The sequence below is a fragment of the Myotis daubentonii genome, chromosome 2, assembly GCF_963259705.1.
Source record: "Myotis daubentonii chromosome 2, mMyoDau2.1, whole genome shotgun sequence".
NCBI classification, from domain to species: Eukaryota; Metazoa; Chordata; class Mammalia; order Chiroptera; family Vespertilionidae; genus Myotis; species Myotis daubentonii.
Window position 1 is genome coordinate 132,422,582 of NC_081841.1, and position 17,762 is coordinate 132,440,343.

The 17,762-nt window shown below is 46.0% G+C and overlaps 2 protein-coding genes across 15 annotated transcripts in view; one reads left to right on the top strand and one right to left on the bottom strand.

Annotated features, from left to right (window-relative positions):
• The window catches only part of SETDB2 (SET domain bifurcated histone lysine methyltransferase 2), a 108,263-nt gene extending 102,146 nt beyond the window's left edge, over positions 1 to 6,117 (bottom strand). For 2 of the 5 annotated variants that reach the window (XR_009451330.1, XR_009451329.1), the window contains exon 1: positions 5,592 to 6,112. The gene's annotated coding sequence lies outside the window, so the exon portion shown is untranslated. Of the gene's footprint in view, positions 1 to 5,591 lie in introns of all 5 variants that reach the window. The other 3 variants (XM_059684579.1, XM_059684580.1, XM_059684581.1) reach the window with 2 other exon arrangements.
• A 101-nt stretch (positions 6,118 to 6,218) lies between these two features.
• Positions 6,219 to 17,762, top strand: part of CAB39L (calcium binding protein 39 like) — a 159,561-nt gene continuing 148,017 nt past the window's right edge. For 5 of the 10 annotated variants that reach the window (XM_059684594.1, XM_059684604.1, XM_059684596.1 and 2 more), the window contains exon 1: positions 6,222 to 6,361. The gene's annotated coding sequence lies outside the window, so the exon portion shown is untranslated. Of the gene's footprint in view, positions 6,362 to 6,729; positions 6,861 to 17,762 lie in introns of those variants that run through there. The other 5 variants (XM_059684597.1, XM_059684599.1, XM_059684601.1 and 2 more) reach the window with 2 other exon arrangements.

Genomic DNA, 17,762 nt, shown 5'->3' on the forward strand with positions numbered 1-17,762 from the left:
CATTCATGTAGGGTTTATCCCAGGAATACCCAGAAAGTTCAACATTGGAAAGTTTCTAAATGTAAATTTTTATATTAACAGATAAATGGAGGAAAACTCATCTCAGATGCAGAAAAACAAAATTTAAAAATTCAATGAAAATTGACAACTATTGAAGGGAAGAAGGCAAATTGTTAGCAAACTAATAATAAAAAAGAACTCTTTAATCTGATAAAGACTATTCTACTAAAATCTTGCATACTCAATAATGAAACTTCAGAGGCATTTTCATTAAAGTCGGGCACAGGATGAGGATACTTGCCACAGCTGCCCTTATTCAGCATTGTACTGAAAGTCTTAGAAAAAGGCAGTAAAATAAAAAGAAACCTAAAAAAGCTTGTAAAGAAGAAAAAAACTCTGCAAATAAACAAAAACAAAATAAAGTTAAAAGCCAAGCAAAGGGTTGGGAGAAAATGTAATATATTTTCACAATAGTAACAAAAAAAGGATATAGCCATTAGATACTGAAAAAATTTTTAAAAATTATACAGGATACACAGTATCCAGGACACATAAAGAACTCCTTCAATCATTAAAAGATGACTAAATATAAAATGGGTACTCTATTAAAGAAATCATATAAATTTACATAAGTTGTAAGTCAATAAACATGAGTAGATACTGCAACCTTATTAATAATCAGAGAATGAGATCTTTAAAAAACAAGTAAAATTTTATCCATCAGATGGGCAAAAAGTAAGATAATATCTCATGTTGGTCTAGATCAGTGATTTTCAACCTTTTACATCTCACGGCACACAAACTAATTACTAAACTTCTGCTCCACACCAAAACATACATTTTTTGCCAATCTGACAAAAAACAAAAAACAGGTATAATTTTGATTCATTCGCAAAAGATGGCTATTGTTGTATTGGTTGTTGTCATTTTTTTATTTGTCAATCTAGGGGAAAAGAGGTCAGTGCCCCTGACAAAGGTATTTCATATTTTAAAAATTCTTGCAGCACATGGATTGAAAATTGCTGGTCTAGATTATAAGGAAACTGAATTCTAAAAACCTACTTATGAGATGTGTAAATTAGTAGAAATATTTTGAAGACAAATTTGGCAAGACCTATTAATATTAAAAATGTTCATAATTTAAAACCAAGCAATTCCACTTTTAGGTATATATCTTGAGAAATACCACATGTACACAAGAAAATACATACTAGGGTTTTTCTGCAGCATTATCAGGTGAAAAATTGGAAACAACCTAAAGTTCATCAAAAGGAGAATGACAGCCTTAGCCGGTTTGGCTCAGTGGATAGAGTGTCAACCTGCAGACTGAAAGGTCCCAGGTTTGATTCCGGCCAAGGGCACATGTTCGGGTTGTGGGCTCGATCCCCAGTAGGGGGCATGCAGGAGGCAGCCGATCAATGATTCTCTCTCATCATTGATGTTTCTATCTCTCTCTCCCTCTCCCTCTCCCTTCCTCTCTGAAATCAATAAAGAAATATATATTTTTTATAAGGAGAATGACAAATAAAATGTGCTATACAGTAACACATAAAACAAAATAGATTTTAATATGGAAACCAATAATAAGAGAAAAAGATAAATAATTTACATTAACAAAACAGAAAACCAAGATGGTAGCATAGGTAAACACCGGAGATTGCTGCCTCGCACAACCACTTCAAAAATACAACTAAAAGATGGAACGGACATCACCCAGAACCACAGGAAGGCTGGCTGAGGGGAAATTCTACAACTAGAAGAAAGAGAAAAGCATACTGAGACTCAGAGGAGGCATGGTGTGAAAGTAAAATACAAAGGTGCGGAGGTACGTGTGGAGAGGGCTGGCGGGCTGAGGGCGCGGTTGTCTGTTTCAATCAGGAGGGAGTCTCAAGCTCTGAGCTCCAGTTCCAGGAGAGTCTCTGGGGGCTCAGACTCATACAGGAGAAGTGGGACTGTCTGGCATCGGTCGGAACTCGAGGGCAGCTTTCTCTCCGAGGTACTTGCAGCGGTTGCTGGGACACTGAGAGGCAGAGCCTCTGGGGATGGGACTGAGAGCAGCCATAACTGCTCGCTCCACCAGCCCTGTTGATCCCCTGGGACCCACCCCGCCCAAGCCCTGCACAGAGGCATTTGCCGGATAGCCTCAGGCAAAGGCCAGATTAGCACCTCCCTAGAGGACAGAAGTTCTCCCACTGCAGACACAGCTGATTCTCACAGCCCATTGGCCTGGAGGTCAAATCCCCCCAAGGATTACCTACAACAATCAAGGCTTAACTACAATACGACTGCGCACAAAGACCACTAGGGGGTGCACCAAGAAAGCATAAAAAATGCGGAGACAAAGAAACAGGACGCAAATGTCAGAAATTGAGGATATAGAGTTCAAAACCACACTTTTAAGGTCTCTCAAGAACTGTCTAGAAGCCGCCGATAAATTTAGTAAGGCCCTTGAAAAGACTGGTGAGACCGCCGATAAATATAGTGAGATCCTCAAGAAATCTAATGAGACCCTCGATGTTGTGATAAAGGACCAACTAGAAATTAAGCATATACTGACTGAAATAAAGAATATTATACAGACCCCCAACAGCAGACCAGAGGAGCGCAAGAATCAAGTCAAAGATTTGAAATGCGAAGAAGCAAAAAAACACCCAACCGGAAAAGCAAAATGAAAAAAGAATCCGAAAATACGGAGATAGTGTAAGGAACCTCTGGGACAGCTTCAAGCATACCAACATCAGAATTATAGGGGTGCCAGAAGATGAGAGAGAGCAAGATATTGAAAACCTATTTGAAGAAATAATGACAGAAAACTTCCCCTACCTGGTGAAAGAATTAGACTTACAAGTCCAGGAAGTGCAGAGAACCCCAAACAAAAGGAATCCAAAGAGGACCACACCAAGACACATCATCATTAAAATGCCAAGGGCAAAAGACAAAGAGAGAATCTTAAAAGCAGCAAGAGAAAGAAACTCAGTTACCTACAAGGGAATACCCATATGACTGTCAGCTGATTTCTCAACAGAAACTTTGCAGGCCAGAAGGGAGTGGCAAGAAATATTCAAAGTGATGAATACCAAGAACCTACAACCAAGATTACTTTATCCAGCAAAGCTATCATTCAGAATTGAAGGTCAGATAAAGAGCTTCACAGATAAGAAAAAGCTAAAGGAGTTCATCACCACCAAACCAGGATTATATGAAATGCTGAAAGGTATCCTTTAAGAAGAGGAAGAAGAAGAAAAAGGTAAAGATACAAATTATGAATAATATGCATCTATCAACAAGTGAATCTAAGAATCAAGTGAATAAATAATCTGATGAACAGAATGAACTGGTGCTTATAGTAGAATCAGGGACATAGAAAGGGAATGGACTGACTATTCTTGGGGGGGGAAGGGGTGTGGGGGATGCAGGAAGAGACTGGACAAAAATCGTGCACCTATGGATGAGGACAGTGGGTGGGGATTGAGGGCGGAGGGTTGGGTGGGAACTGGGAGGAGGGGAGGTATGGGGGGAAAAAAGAGGAACAAATGTAATAATCTGAACAATAAAGATTTAATTAAAAAAAAAAAAGAATCCAAAAAGGTGATCTAGGGTTTTTCACCACACTCCTGGCGAAAAAAACAAAGGTCCGCTGCTGGAGGGCTAAGAAATGTAGGATCCTGCCCTAGCTGGTTTGGCTCAGTGGATAATGCCTTGGCCTGCCGATGGCAGGGTCTGAGTTCAATTGTGACCAAGGGCATGTACCTAGGTTGCAGGCTCCTCCGTGGCCGGGGCCCAGGTGAGAGCTCATGCAGCAGGCAACCAATCAAAGTGTTCCTCTCACTTCGATGTTTCTCTGTCTTTCCCTTTCTCTCCCACATTCTCTAAAAATCAATGGAAACATATCCTCAGGTGAGGATAAAAAAATAATAAAGAAATTATTTTTATATGAAAGACACATCTTGAAAAAAAAAAACACAACAAACAAAAAATACAACAAAAGAAAAAAATTATTATACACTGGAACACTAAAAGAAATGAGCTATACATAACATAATGAGCTATAAATAACATGTATACACTGCAAAAACATTGCCAAGTGAAGAGTTATAGAATTACATAGTATACTATTTCCCTTTTTAAAAATTATAAATGCATATATGCACCTATTGAAACTACGTTAAGTATAAAAAAAAGGACTTGAAGGCTCTGCACCAGTCTTTGCTGGAGGGGCGTGGAGGCGGGCGGGAATTCAGGGACTGTAGATTGTTCTCTTTATCCATCTGTAAAGTTCTAATTTTGTAAAAGAAAATGTAGTGTACTTAATTTAAAAAGTACATAGTTTTCAAAAGGGACTGTCCATTTTAAAGCTTTCCGGAGCATATTGCCAAACTGCTTTCTAGAAAGTTCCTACCAATTTATACGTCCACCTACAGCATATAAGCACACTCGGTAATAGGTTCTTTTTAAAAAGCTCTCACCAGTGTTCATAACTTCTAAAAATTTAAAAATAACTGAACTTATGCCCAGCCTGTGTGGCTCAGTGGTTGAGCATCGACTTCTGAATCAGTTCACAGTTCGATTCCTGGTCAGGGTACATGCCTGGGTTTTGGGCTTGATCCCAGTGGAGGGTGCGCAGGAAGCAGCCAATCAATGATTCTCATCATTGATATTTCTATGTCTCTCTCCCTTTCCCTTCCTCTGAACTAAAAATTTAAAAAATCAATAAAGATTTTAAAAAATAACAACTTTCAAAGGTAACACATGTTTAGTAGAGAAAATCTGCAAAACATAGTAAAGCATAGAAAAAACTTTAGTTTGGCTGGTGTGGTTCAATGGTTAGAGCCCCGACCCATGAACCAGGTCATGGTTAGATTCCAGGTTTCCGCAGCGTGCAGGAAGCCTTGAATGGATGATTCCCTCTCATCTTTGATGTTTTTATCTCTCCCTTCCTCTCTGAAATCAATAAAAGCATATTTTCTTTAAAAAGAAAATTTAAATCATTCACAGTTTCACCATCCAGAGACAACCAGTGTTAATATTTGGGAGTATAAGAGGGATTTTAAAATTTGTTGATATATTTCCACTTTTCGCTTTTCCATTTTGGCAGAAAAGTAGTTCCACTTCAATTTACGGTTCCTTCTTCTTATGAAACTGTGACCATTTCCTGTGTTCCTTGTTTTAATTATATAACACTAATTAACAAAACCTGTGTATAAGTCATGTATCAGGCACACTACTTCCCTTGTTTTTATTCTGCATAACAATCAGATAGATTAGCATGTCGGTTTTTCTAGTTAAAGTGGCAGAAACAAAATAAAAGGAACCAGGTGGTATGGTTTCAGAGTTCGCTTTTTTTTTTTTTTCACCTACCGCCTCAGTTACCCCTTTCCTTAGCCTCATTCATCAAAACATACAGAACTTACTGCAGGTTTCCACAAGCCGAGGAGCACCGTTAATCCCAACTGTTCCTTATTTTCATCACTCACTGATAAACTACTTACTCACTGGGTTGTGGTTAATGAGTCAGGTGCTCCTACGATCGGATCTTAACCGCGTGAAACTGGATAAATGATTTTACTTACTTAGGGCTTGTGTAGTCTTACCTGTGAAATGGGTCAGTGGTTAAACGTTCAAGTTCTGCTTCTGGGTTTTACACTGCAGTCCATTTCCTGCAGCCCTTTTACAGCCTCGGGTCCTGGCTGCTTAGGAATCACCTCACATGAAGGTGTAAACCGCAAGATCTAGACTGAAATGGGGTTGGGGACTTGGTGCGCCCCAACTCCCCGCTCCGGCCCGGGACGGGACGGCACGTGGGTGAAGGAAGGGAGGTGGCAAGGGCTCCCCGGCGTTCCGTTCCCAGGTCCTGGGCCGCAGGACCCGTCAGTGAGCCACCCCCGGCCGTGCCTCGCCTACACGGGCGCCGCTGCGTTTTCCTTGCCGCCCGCCAGACCTGAAGGCAGCACTCCGCACGCGAGGCTGGGCTCACCGCAGGTCGGGACCCTCTCCGACTCCACTCCACCAAGATCGCACGGCCCCAGGTGCCCCCTGGCCGGGAAGTACTTCACCATTTACTAGCTCGCACCGCGGCGGGAGGAAGGACCGCCCCTCCGGTAACAGCAGGCCTACCACACGCGAACCTGAAGGGGAGGAGTCGGACACCTCCCGGCCCGCGGCCCTGTGCTTGCACCGCGCACTGCGGCCACGCCTCCGACAACCGCGCGCGAGCCGCCGGCAACGCGGAGGCGCCGAAGCGCCGCCGGCCCATTTGCTGACGGCGCTCTCGCGTGGTCTCGCGCTCTCTCGCTGGGCCAATGGGGATGCCCGCAGTCGAGAGGCCGGCTTCACCGGAGTGGTGGCGCAGCTGTTTCCTCCGGTAGGTGCTTGGCTGCCATCTTGTGTGTGGCTGAGTCTGGGCTTCGCGGCGCTTGAAAACATAGTTAGCGGCTTAAGGTGTAGAGGGGTCCGGAGGGAGCTGTGGAGGACGGGGCGGGGGTGTGGGTGTGAGGGCACAGAGCCGGCGCCTTCTCACTTCCGTGGAAGGGAAAAGTCTTCTTGGCCCGGTTCTCGGCCCTGGCTAGAGCGGTGAACGGTAGTGGTGGCTTCGGTTGGCTCGTCTTTGCGAGGGCTTGGTGGGACCCGTGGTGCCTTAAAATCGAGTCCTGGAATTCCAGGACGCTGTTCCAATCATGTTTGCCTCGGAGATTCGGCCCTCCACCTTACTCACAAAGGAGGTTGGCTGGTGGACCATCTGGTACAGAAAGGAACGGGGCTGGTAGGTAGTGAAAGGGGGCGAGAGGGAGCGCCTCGCCGTTATGCTCAGGTTGGAAAGAGACGTCTTCGTTTCCCGCTTTGGCGAAGGAGCGGCCGCCGAGGTGTGCGCTCTTCCCCACAGTTATCCTTGGACTGAGGCCAGCACTTGGCCCCAGCGGGCGTGGGGCGTCAGGTCCTGCGTTCGGGCAGTTTTGTTCATTGGTGTGCGGCCGGCGCTCCGGCAGCGGTCTTTTTTAAACGCCGGAAGGTGCTGGTCTTTGTGGATCTGTGGGAGTGCAGGCGGAATTTGGTCAGATCTTGGTTTCCCTGGTGACGATCGGGAGGGTGAGCAGTGTTTGGGGCGGCCTGGCCGCGCGCGGCCCCCTGGCCCTGGGCGGCTTTCCTGCGGGAACGCAGCCTAATGTCTGGGCTCTTCTTCGGTTGGAAGGAAGGACACAAGAAGTACCTCTGTTTTTTTCCCCCCCTCTTTTTATTTTTTATCAAAGTAGGAAACACGCGTTGTCTAATTTGACGGGGAAATTTTATCAGATTCGAGAACCTAGCCGATAAAAGACTGCTATTTTGTGATTACATTTAGCAGTTTTGACATGCATGAGAAGAAAGCAAAGCTATTCATCTTACTGCCTTGAGTTTAGTTTTCAATTGTTCAAGGTTAACTGGTGGCCCAACAGAGTCAACAGTACCGTGTGTTTTGTTGCAGGAATACCAAAGAAAACAGCAGTAAAATAATTAAATATTTTATTTTAAAAATTTGCTTTTTAATTCGAATTTTATAAAACATAAATTGCAAGGGTTCCGGGATGAATAATTTATATTTTTATTTCTTTACTTACTGATTTTACAGAGCGGGAGGGAGGGAGGGAAACTGATTTGTTCCACCTATGCATTCATTCGTTGATTCTTTTTTTATTTTTACTATTTTATAAAATATATTTTTATTGATTTCAGAGAAGAAGGGAGAGGGAGAGAGGGGGAGAAACATCAATGATGAAAGAGAATCATTAATTGGCTGCCTCCTGTATACCCCCCCCACTGGGGATCGACCCCTGCAATCCCTGGCATGTGCCCTTCACCAGAATCGAACCAGGAACCTTGAGTCCACAGGCTGATGCTCTATCCGCTGAGCCAAACCAGCTAGGGCTGTTGATTCTTTTTTTTAATTTGATTTTAGAGAAAGGGGGAAGGGAGAGAAACATCAATTTGTTGTTCCACTTATGTATTCATTGGTTGATTCTTGTACGTGCCCTAACCAGGGATCAAACCCTCAACCTTGGCATATTGGACTATGCTCTAACCAACTGACTTACCCTGCTAAGGCCTCAAGTATCAATAATTTAGTGTTGAATTGAAGCCTAAGGTACGTTAGAAATCTGTTAACTTAAAACATTCAAACTTGTAAAGAAATTTTGCGAGTTTATGTAAACCAAACTGTCGACAATTGTCAGGAAGCAGAATCTCAATTGGGAGAATGCTCCAGAGAATGGCGATTTTTTACCTTGTTTTATACATTACAACCAAAAGAGGAGATGTAAGTGGTTTACATGACATCCATTGCTGATAGATTAGGGAAGTGGGAGAAAGCAAAGCAGGGATTGGATAAAAAGTAAAACGATAGACACATACTTCTTTTACATAGGTGGGTGCAGGATAGTTAACAGTCAACAATGAACTCAGTAACTGAGAGGATTTGTGGTCTCCGCACAGTGGTGCCTGTGCTGTGCTTTAGGGGTCCAGAAAAAAGGAAAATTACTTTGACATTCCGACTGTATGTGTTGTAATGTACCCCGCGAATCACAGAAGGACGCCTCAAGAAGTCGAATTAAAGAGTCACATTTATTGCAATCCGGGACTATGAGGGGCCATTCCCCAAATCTCATAGTCACAAGATGGTCGCAGCTCCAGGGTTATATAGGCAAAAAATCACAAAGGTATTGATTACATCCCAGGGTTTGGAATGAGGAACCTGGCTCGAAAAAAGCAGTTTACAGAAGCAGAATTAAGCATGTTAATTATAGTTTTGGGTCTCGGGGGTCACTGAATTGACAGAAATACATTATCTAGAGCCCTCAGGTAACCTGGGTTAAACTTAGGCATGTTATCTAAATAACAGTTTTGTGTCTAGAGCAGAGGTGGGCAAACTTTTTGACTCGAGGGCCACAATAGGTTCTTAAACTGGACCGGAGGGCCGGAACAAAAGCATGGATGGAGTGTTTGTGTGAACTAATATAAATTCAAAGTAAACATCATTACATAAAAGGGTACGGTCTTTTTTTTTTTTTTTTAGTTTTATTCATTTCAAACGGGCCATAGTTTGCCCACGGCTGTTCTAGAGCCCTCTGACCTTGGGATAACTGCTGTCCTTCCCAGGTGAAGGAAAAATGTGCTTTCTAAGACCAGTATGACCACAACCCATGGGATATTCACATTACAATCAATAAGGCATTTAATCGAATGGGATGATTTATGTAGTTCAGAAAATCAAAATAACCTGTCCATTGTTAAACAAAGCAAATAGGTACCATACTTCATATGTTATCATAGATGCAAAAAAGACAAAAGACTCAGTTAAAGTAAAAATTGACATTTGTCAGGGAAGATACCAGCCTAGGACATGACTAACCATGATAACTGCTTTTAGTTAAAGTTTTAAATTCAGACCTAGGTCTTTGAGTTTGCAAGACCACCACACAGGCCTTTCCTGAGCTTGTCAGGTTAGCATGTGGCCCCTTTTTATCCACAGATCAGTGGCTAACAAACACAAGTTTTCTAGAAAACGTGACTTTTAGTTCATTTGAACTATATTTTTTGCTTCCAATTTGTACATATAAATATTAAGGATTAATTCATATCCTTTTTGTGAGGTCTGTTTATGAACTATAGAGAAATTTAGATAATGAAGATGAGCCCTAAGTGAAAATGCTCTATATGCCATTTTTTTTCTTGAAAGCATGCATGAATACCAAAATTATCAGTGTCATAGATCTTACTGCTTTTCTAGTTTCTTTTTAACACAAGTCAAAAATACTTCAACTTTAAAATTTACTATATTGTATAAGTATATTTTGTAATTTTAAGCAGATAAATAATCTCTCTATATAAAAACCCAGGGACCATTACGGCAGAATGACTGGTCACTATGACGTGCACTGACCACCAGGCGCTCAATGCAGGAGCTGCCCTCTGGTGGTCAGTGCGCTCCCACAGCGGGAGCAGCACTCAGCAAGAAGCCAGGCTCACTGCTGGCCAGCACAGCTGCAGCAACACTAAGGAGCGGCTAGCCAAGCAGTAAGGAGCAAGCAGGTAGGCAATTAGGAGCGAGGGGTCCTGGATTGCAAGAGGGCGCAGGCCGGGCTGAGGGACCCTTCCCACCCTCGTGCATGAATTTCGTGCATTGGGCCTCTAATTTGAAAATAGGTATCTTCAAATTTTTCTTTCAGAAATATAGTGCTATAGACATAATAACAATGGGATGATTCTTAGAAATTTTTAAAATACCGCTTTTGCATGAACAATATTAAGTAACTTTAAGTAAAAGTGATTTAACTTAGATTGGTATGTTAGAGATTACTTTTCATAGCAATCTCATAATATATAATACAAGTTTAGATTCTTTTCCCAATATCAAGTGATGTATGCTGTGTAATTTTTAAAATTTTTTGATAACTTTTAAATGAATGTGCTATTTTGTGACAGAATATAGATTAAAATTTGTCTGGCCCAGCCAGTGTGGCCCAGTGGTTAAGCACCAACCTATGAGGAAGTCAGGTTTCAGTTTCCAGTCAGGGCACATGCCCTGCTTGCAGGCTTGATTCCCCAATGTGGGATCATTGATGTTTCTGTCTCTCTCTCCCTCTCGCTTTCTCTCTGAAATCAAGAAAATAAAATTTCTCTAAATCAGCATAACAATAAAAACTGCTCTCAGAAAGTGTTCAGAATTCTAACATTTGATACTTTAACAATCTCATTTAAAATGTGATAGGTTCCCTACCCCAGTAACTGAAAAGCCAAGTTGCAAATAATAATTCTTTTAAAAATCATTTTTGAAATCTAGAAATACCTTGTTGTGCTTGGTAATGTAGGCAGACAGACATGAGCAGAGCAAGAATGATGGGCCAGGTACAAAAGGTCACCAGGGGGGAAGCCCTAGGTGACTAGGAAAGGACAATTGTACGGTAGAATCTTGCTCCCAGGGTGAACTTTCCTCCCTTAGAATATCTCTTGTCCTGTAGTTTGGACCCCCCCCCCCCCTAACCTTTCCTCCCGAGAGATAACATCTAGGCCTCAGTTGTATTTCAGTTTCAGGGTCAGAAAAGTAAAAAAAAAAACAAAAACCCAGCAATCCCATGTATGACCTCAGGACCAGCTGCATTGGATCATGACCCCCTGCTCTGGTGCCAACCAATCAGTGGAGACTTAGACCCTGAAAGGACACACCTGGAAAGCTGCTGAATAGTCTATTGAGATCTTCCCCTGGGACCTCCCCTAAAATCTCCACCCTTAAAACCCTTAGGACAGAGGCCCCAGTGAGCTCCCCTTCCAGGGAGCATACTCTTGCCTTTCCCTCTGCACTCCCCACCCCAGGCTCTTTACCAGCTTCCTCACTCCTAAGCTTCAAGGGCCCTTCCTTTGCCTCTATAACTTGTTTACTAAGCCCATTTCTTCTAGGAATTACTTTTTCTACTTCTGTGATTAACCAAGTAAATGTTCTCTTATAGTTTGGGTCTTGGCTCTGAATGCTTTCCTACCTAGAATTCAAATACTGAGGTTGCTGAACCCAAGTCTGGTCTGACCCCACTGATCTAACACCTGATGCCATTCCTGATGCCTATCACAGAGTTTTATATATATATACTAGAGGCCCGATGCACAAAAATTTGTGCACTCAGCGGAGTGGGTCCCCTCAGCCCGGCCTGTGCCCTCTCGCAGTCTGGAACCCCTTGGGGGATGACCACCTGCAGTCTTAGGCTTGCTCCCCAGGGGATTGGGCCTAAGCTGGCAATCAGACATCCCTCTGGCAGCCCGGCAGCCCTCGGGGGATGTCCACTTGCCAGCAGGGAGCAAGCCTAAACTGCAGTCGGACATCCTTAGTGCTGCTGAGGAGGTGGGAGAGGCTCCCACCACCACTGCTGTACTGGCAGCCGTCAGCCTGGCTTGTGGCTGAGCAGAGCTCCCCCTGTGGGAGCACACTGACCACCAGGGGCATCCCCTGCATTGAGAGTCTGCCCCCTGGTGGTCAGTGTGTATCATAGTGACCAGTCATTCCCAGTCTTTCTGCTCTTAGGGTCAGTTTGCATATTACCCTTTTATTATATAGTATAGAGGCCTGGTGCATGGGCCAGCCTGGGTGAGGGGCTGATGGCTGTTTTTAGGCTGGCCACACCCCCTTTAGGGTGGGGGGGTTCCCCACTGGGGTGCCTGGCCAGTCTGGGTGAGGGGCTGAAGGCCGTTTTCAGGCTGGCCAAGCCCCCCAGCAATGGAAGCTCCCAGCCTCTCCTTTTTTTTCTTTTTTTATTCTGGGATTTATTTACCTTCTATAATTGAAACTTCGTTGCCTTCAGTGGAGCTCAGAGCCGGCCACGGCATGTGGGAAGCTTGGCTTCCTCCATCACTGGAGCAACCAAGCCTCTTGCTCACTCCAGCTCCATGGCTGCTGGCTGCCATCTTGGTTGGGTTAATTTGCATATCGTCACTCTGATTGGCTGGTGGGTGTGGCTTAAGGCATAGTGAAGGTACGGTCAATTTGCATGTTTGCTTTTTATTAGATTAGAAGATTCGTGCACTGGGGGTAGGGGCCCCTCAGCCCAGCTGCCTCCCTCTCACAGTCCGGGAGCCCTCAGGTGATGTCCTACTGATGGTTTAGGCCCCCTCCTCCTGTCTGCTGCCACAACCGGCCGAGGTGGCTACAAGGCCTGAGCCCCGAGCCTCACTGCTTGAGCCCCAGGCCTGGCAGCTTCCAGGGCTCAAGGCTGCCTGAGCCACAGTGGCAGGCAGCCTTGAGCCCCGGGGTCTCACAGCCACTGTGGCTTTGTCTGGATGGAGGTCTGGAAGGGTCTGTCCTAATTAGCATATTACACTTTTATTAATGTACTAGGGGCCCGGTGCACGAAATTCGTGCACTGGGTGTGTGTGTGTGGGGTCCCTCAGCCCAGCCTGCCCCCTCTCACATACTGGGAGCCCTCAGGCGTTGACCCCCATCACCCTCCAATCGCAGGATCGGCCCCTTGCCCAGGCCTGACGCCTTCGCCAGAGGTGTCAGGCTTGGACAGGGGACCCCCATCTCCCCCCAATCACTGGCTCTGGCCCCCGCCCAGGCCTGAGGCCTCTGGCCCAGGAATCATGCCTGGGCAGGGGACCCCCATCTCCCTCTGATCGCTTGCTCCACCCCCCTCCCAAGCCTGACGCCTCTGACCCAGGCTTCAGGCCTGGGCAAGGGGACCATCATATCCCCCCAATCCCCGGCTCCGCCTCCCACCCAGGCCTGATGCCTCGGCCAGAGGAGTTGACCCTCATCACCCTCCGATCGCCAATCACCGGATCGGCCCCTTGACCAGGCCTGAGGCCTCCAGCAGAGGTGTCAGACCTGGGCAGGGGACCCCCAGCTCCCCGCGGTTGCAGGCTCCGCCCCTGCCCAGGCCTAACACCTCTGGCTGAGGCGTCCGGGCAGCGGGGACCCGCAGCTGCAGCGGCCCCGCGATCGTGGGCTTCGCTTTAGGCCCAGGCAAGGGACCCCTAGCTCCCGGGACTGCCAGCTTCGACTGTGTCCAGCTCCCATCGCTGGCTCCACCCCTACTTCCTGCTTTCACTGGCCAGGGCGGCAAAGGCACCTGATTCTCCGATCATGGCTGGGGGGCAGGGCAAAGGCGGCCCCAGGGCCGCCTTTGCCCTGCCCCCCAGCTCTTAGCTCCCCCCTGGGTTTCGGATCACTGTGAGTGGCAGGGGGCTTCTTCCTGCTTTCCCTTTCGCCTCCCTGCATTGTGCCTACATATGCAAATTAACCGCCATCTTGTTGGCAGTTAACTGCCAATCATAGTTGGCAGTTAATTTGCATATAGCCCTGATTAGCCAATGAAAAGGGTATCGTCGTACGCCAATTACCATTTTTCTCTTTTATTAGATAGGACTAGGAGCCCATCGCCATTTGAAATGGCGTGGCACTGCCCTGCCTTGACACAGGAACCTCTCCATGCAGAGCTCCAGCACACCTGGCCCAGCCCCCAAACCCTCTGACCTTCTCTGGCCGTGTCAAGCCCTGCCCTCAGTCCCTCCTGTCGCCTAGGGCTGGTCCCGCCTTCTCTGGGCGCCTCCTGGCTTCCACCCTGTCTCAGGGGCAATGCAGAGGCTCCGCCCTGTCATGGTTGCCGGAGGAGAGCGTGGAAGCCTCCCGCCTGCTGTGCTGTGCTCCTTCCCCTGGCAGGTGGACCACAGGGCACTCATAGTACGAGCGGTTGGTGGTGAAGGACTGATGAGGGGGGCGCTATGCGTTCTCACCCCTGCCCTCCCTGGCACAGGATGGTCCTGCCTCAATTCCGCCCAGTCTCCGGAGCAACGCCCCAGCTAATATGCTAATGACCTGGTTATTACTGTTATGGTGTATCGACCATTAGCATATCAGCTCTTTATTAGTGTGTGTGTATATACATATATATATATGTGTGTGTGTGTATATATAGATAGATAGATAGATAGATAGATAGATAGATAGATAGATAGATAGATTTAATTTAAATACTTATCTGAGGATATGTTTTTTATTGATTTGAGAGAGCGAGAGGAAGGAAGGGAGAAAGAGAAAACTATTTATGTAAAAGAGAAATAGCAATCCATTGCTTCCCCATGTGCCCTGGCCTTGGCTATGTGCTCTGACCAGGAATCGAGCCTGTCAAACACATTACCTTTTAATTTTTGATGTACAGGCTGATGCTCTAACCAGCTGAGCCACATCAGCCAGGGCAAGTTTTGATCATATAATAGTATATGTCATTCATTAATTTTGTGCATTTTGCCATCACTTTCTGGTTTTGAACTGGTATGCTCCATTATGGGGACAAATTAAACAATGTAACTAAAAACTTTAAATGATTTAAAACAATGTAAAGGTCCAAATGACCACTGTAGTTTGTGCTGTTCAGTTGATCAATGAAATTGATTGAATTCCTGAATCATGAGGATGTCCCTTAGCTGCTGAAAATGTTTGTGAGATAAACTTGTAGGACATTCAGGTTACTTCACTTAAAGGACAAACATTCAAAGTAGTATATGTTTAGCGTTTTAAAAAGATGAAGGAATTGAAACATTAAAAGATTGCCTTTATTATGTGACTGCTCCCTTTTGTGATCTCATTTGTATGTTAATTTTGTCTCCCAAGTACTTAAAACACATTACTCAAAGCCTTTGGACCATTAAATCAACTTAATTTGTATACAACTCTTCCTCTTATGTTTCCTATCTTGGTTAAGTGGCTCAGATTTAAAACTTGGAATTGTTACTTCCTTTTGCCCAACTATACTAGTATAATCTGTTACTTCATCCTCCAAAAAGGCTTTTCTTCTCAATTTTCTGCTCTCATTGCTACTGCCCTAATTTAGGCCCTTGTTGTGTGTGTGTGTGTGTGTGTGTGTGTGTGTGTGTGTGTGTGTGTATTTATTTCAGAGAGGAAGGGAGAGAGATAGAAATGCCAATGATGAGAGTCATTGATCAGCTGCCTCCTGCAAGCCTGTAACCTGGGCATGTGCCCTGACCAGGAATCGAACTGTGACTTCCTGGTTCATAGGTCAACACTCATCCACTGATCCAAGCAGGCTGTAGTGTTGTCGACCAACATTCGCGAGAATAAGACCACCAACTCCAATTAGGTCTTAAACAGCAAGCGAGGATTTATTGAAACTGGCCAGTGACTGCCACAGGCTTTTTCCTGTAACAGCCCCAAGCTTACTGTTCTGCGAGCTTTTATCCCCAGAAAACACAAATGTCCTTGATTTACAGTTACAAGGGTCTAATCAGGACCTTGACGCTGTCTGGGAGTGGGAGACTTGGAGTTATGCCTGGTTACCTATCCTTGACCCCATCCTTGTTAAAATTTTTTACTGACATTCAATTCATCACACTACCTACTGGTCATAAGAGATGAATTCAGACCCTGGATTCGTCGCTAGTATCCACTAGCTGAGAGTACTGGGTGTGCAGGACCATGAGTTTGACAGCTTGGATTCGGTCTTGGATAAAATTGAGGAGACACCTGAGCAGGCAGGGTCGGAAAATGAGACCTATTAGGAGGAGGAGGGACCCTGCCACAGTGGATAGGAGGGTTGTGAGCCACGGGGACCAGAAGAACAGATTCTCATACCAGTCTCCCTCTGCCTTACGGGCCTCTTCTTTGTCCATCAGCCGTTTCCTTAACTGACTTAAACTTTTTCTGATTACCCCGGAGTGGTTAGTGTAGAAGCAGCACGCCTCCCTTAATGCTAGGCACAGTCCCCCTTGTTTCAGGAAGAGTAGGTCGAGTCTCCTCCTGTTCTGTAAGACTACTTTAGCTAAGGACCCACTGATTCCTCCAACTGTCCTATGGATTTTTCTAGGGTACTCAGGTCTTGGTCAATTTGATTACCCAATTCTTTGTAATTTTGATGTCCTGTCACTAGGGCGGCTGTCGCTACTGCTGTGGATCCTGCAATTCCGAGTCCTACGAGTAGGGGAACCAGCACCAGGGCTCTCTTAATCCACTGAGGCTCTATGAGGAGGTGCTCCCTTCCTCCTTCCCCTTGCAGCAGGATATGAGTTAGGATGCAGAGCCCTGGCTCGGGCCCCGTCTGGAGGTTTAGGGAGGGTATGCAGGGGGTGATTCTGGTGATGCATGCCCACCAGGTACCATTTGGGGCCACCAGGTACCAGGGGGTCCCGGGCCCTGGTCTCTCCGGAAGTCGGAGTGTCTGGTTACAATTTTCTGCATAGGGGGAATCGAGGAGGGAGTAATTGGCAGATGTGACACACAGCCCAGCTCTAGTAATATTTCCTAAAGTTAATCCCCTCCTCCCATTTCCCCATGCACATAGTCCCGGGGTTTCTGCATTCGTGGACATGTTGCGGACGTGGGCTGCACTTGCCCCAAATGGAGCCCAAGCTCCGATCCCTACGTAATAGGGGGGCTCGGGGTTCACTTGGGCACACGCCTGGCATCTCTGAGCCACATCCTTGGCCATCCTCTGTAGTCCTAGAACATAGTAATCCTTGCGAAGAAGCTCAGCCAGCTTGGTGCCTCCGAGATGGGTGCCCCTATGGGTCTGCTCTACGATGATTCTGCCCAGGCTTTCTGGGAGGAACAGACGGTGGTCCGGGAGTTTCAGCCATCCTCCCCTGGTTACCTGGGCCCCTAGTCCTTTTGCTTGCTCTTCTTCCTTCTTGGTGTAGGTTGGGGTGTCTGGCAGCTGGCAGTCTGGGAGGGCCACTAAGACCTGTAAGGGCCCTACTGGTCTTTTGGTGGCTTCCTTTGCTGCTTGATCAGAGCACGTTGATTGGCCAGGTCCATTGTCTTCTTGAGGATGATCCTCAGCGGGTTTGTCTGGTCAGAGGTCACCTTCTACTCAGGCTAGGCATCACTCGGCTGGTGGGCTGCTGCCGCCCAGAGGCAAGTAGGTTACCTAAATACTCAAATGCAAAGGGGTTAAGTCTTTTGGACAAATAGTCTACCAACCTTTTCTAGGGGCTGAGACTTTAGGTGAGTACCTCTTTGGCTATGCACCTTGTCTCACATACCTAGAGATGGAAATACTTAGTTACATCTGGTAGCACTAGTTGGCCCATCGTCCTTGCTCTGCTCATGCCTGTCTAACTGCCTAATATATTACCTCACGGATCCTGGCTCTGAATTCTTTCAGGGAAAATGGGCGTTGGATTTCTCTTCTGTAACCGCTTTGTGCTGAGGAGGGATGGAGTTTTCTCTCAGAGCCAAGAGATGCTTGCTGTCTGTCAGAGGGACGATGAGGCCTGGGCACAGAAGGAGGTGGGCT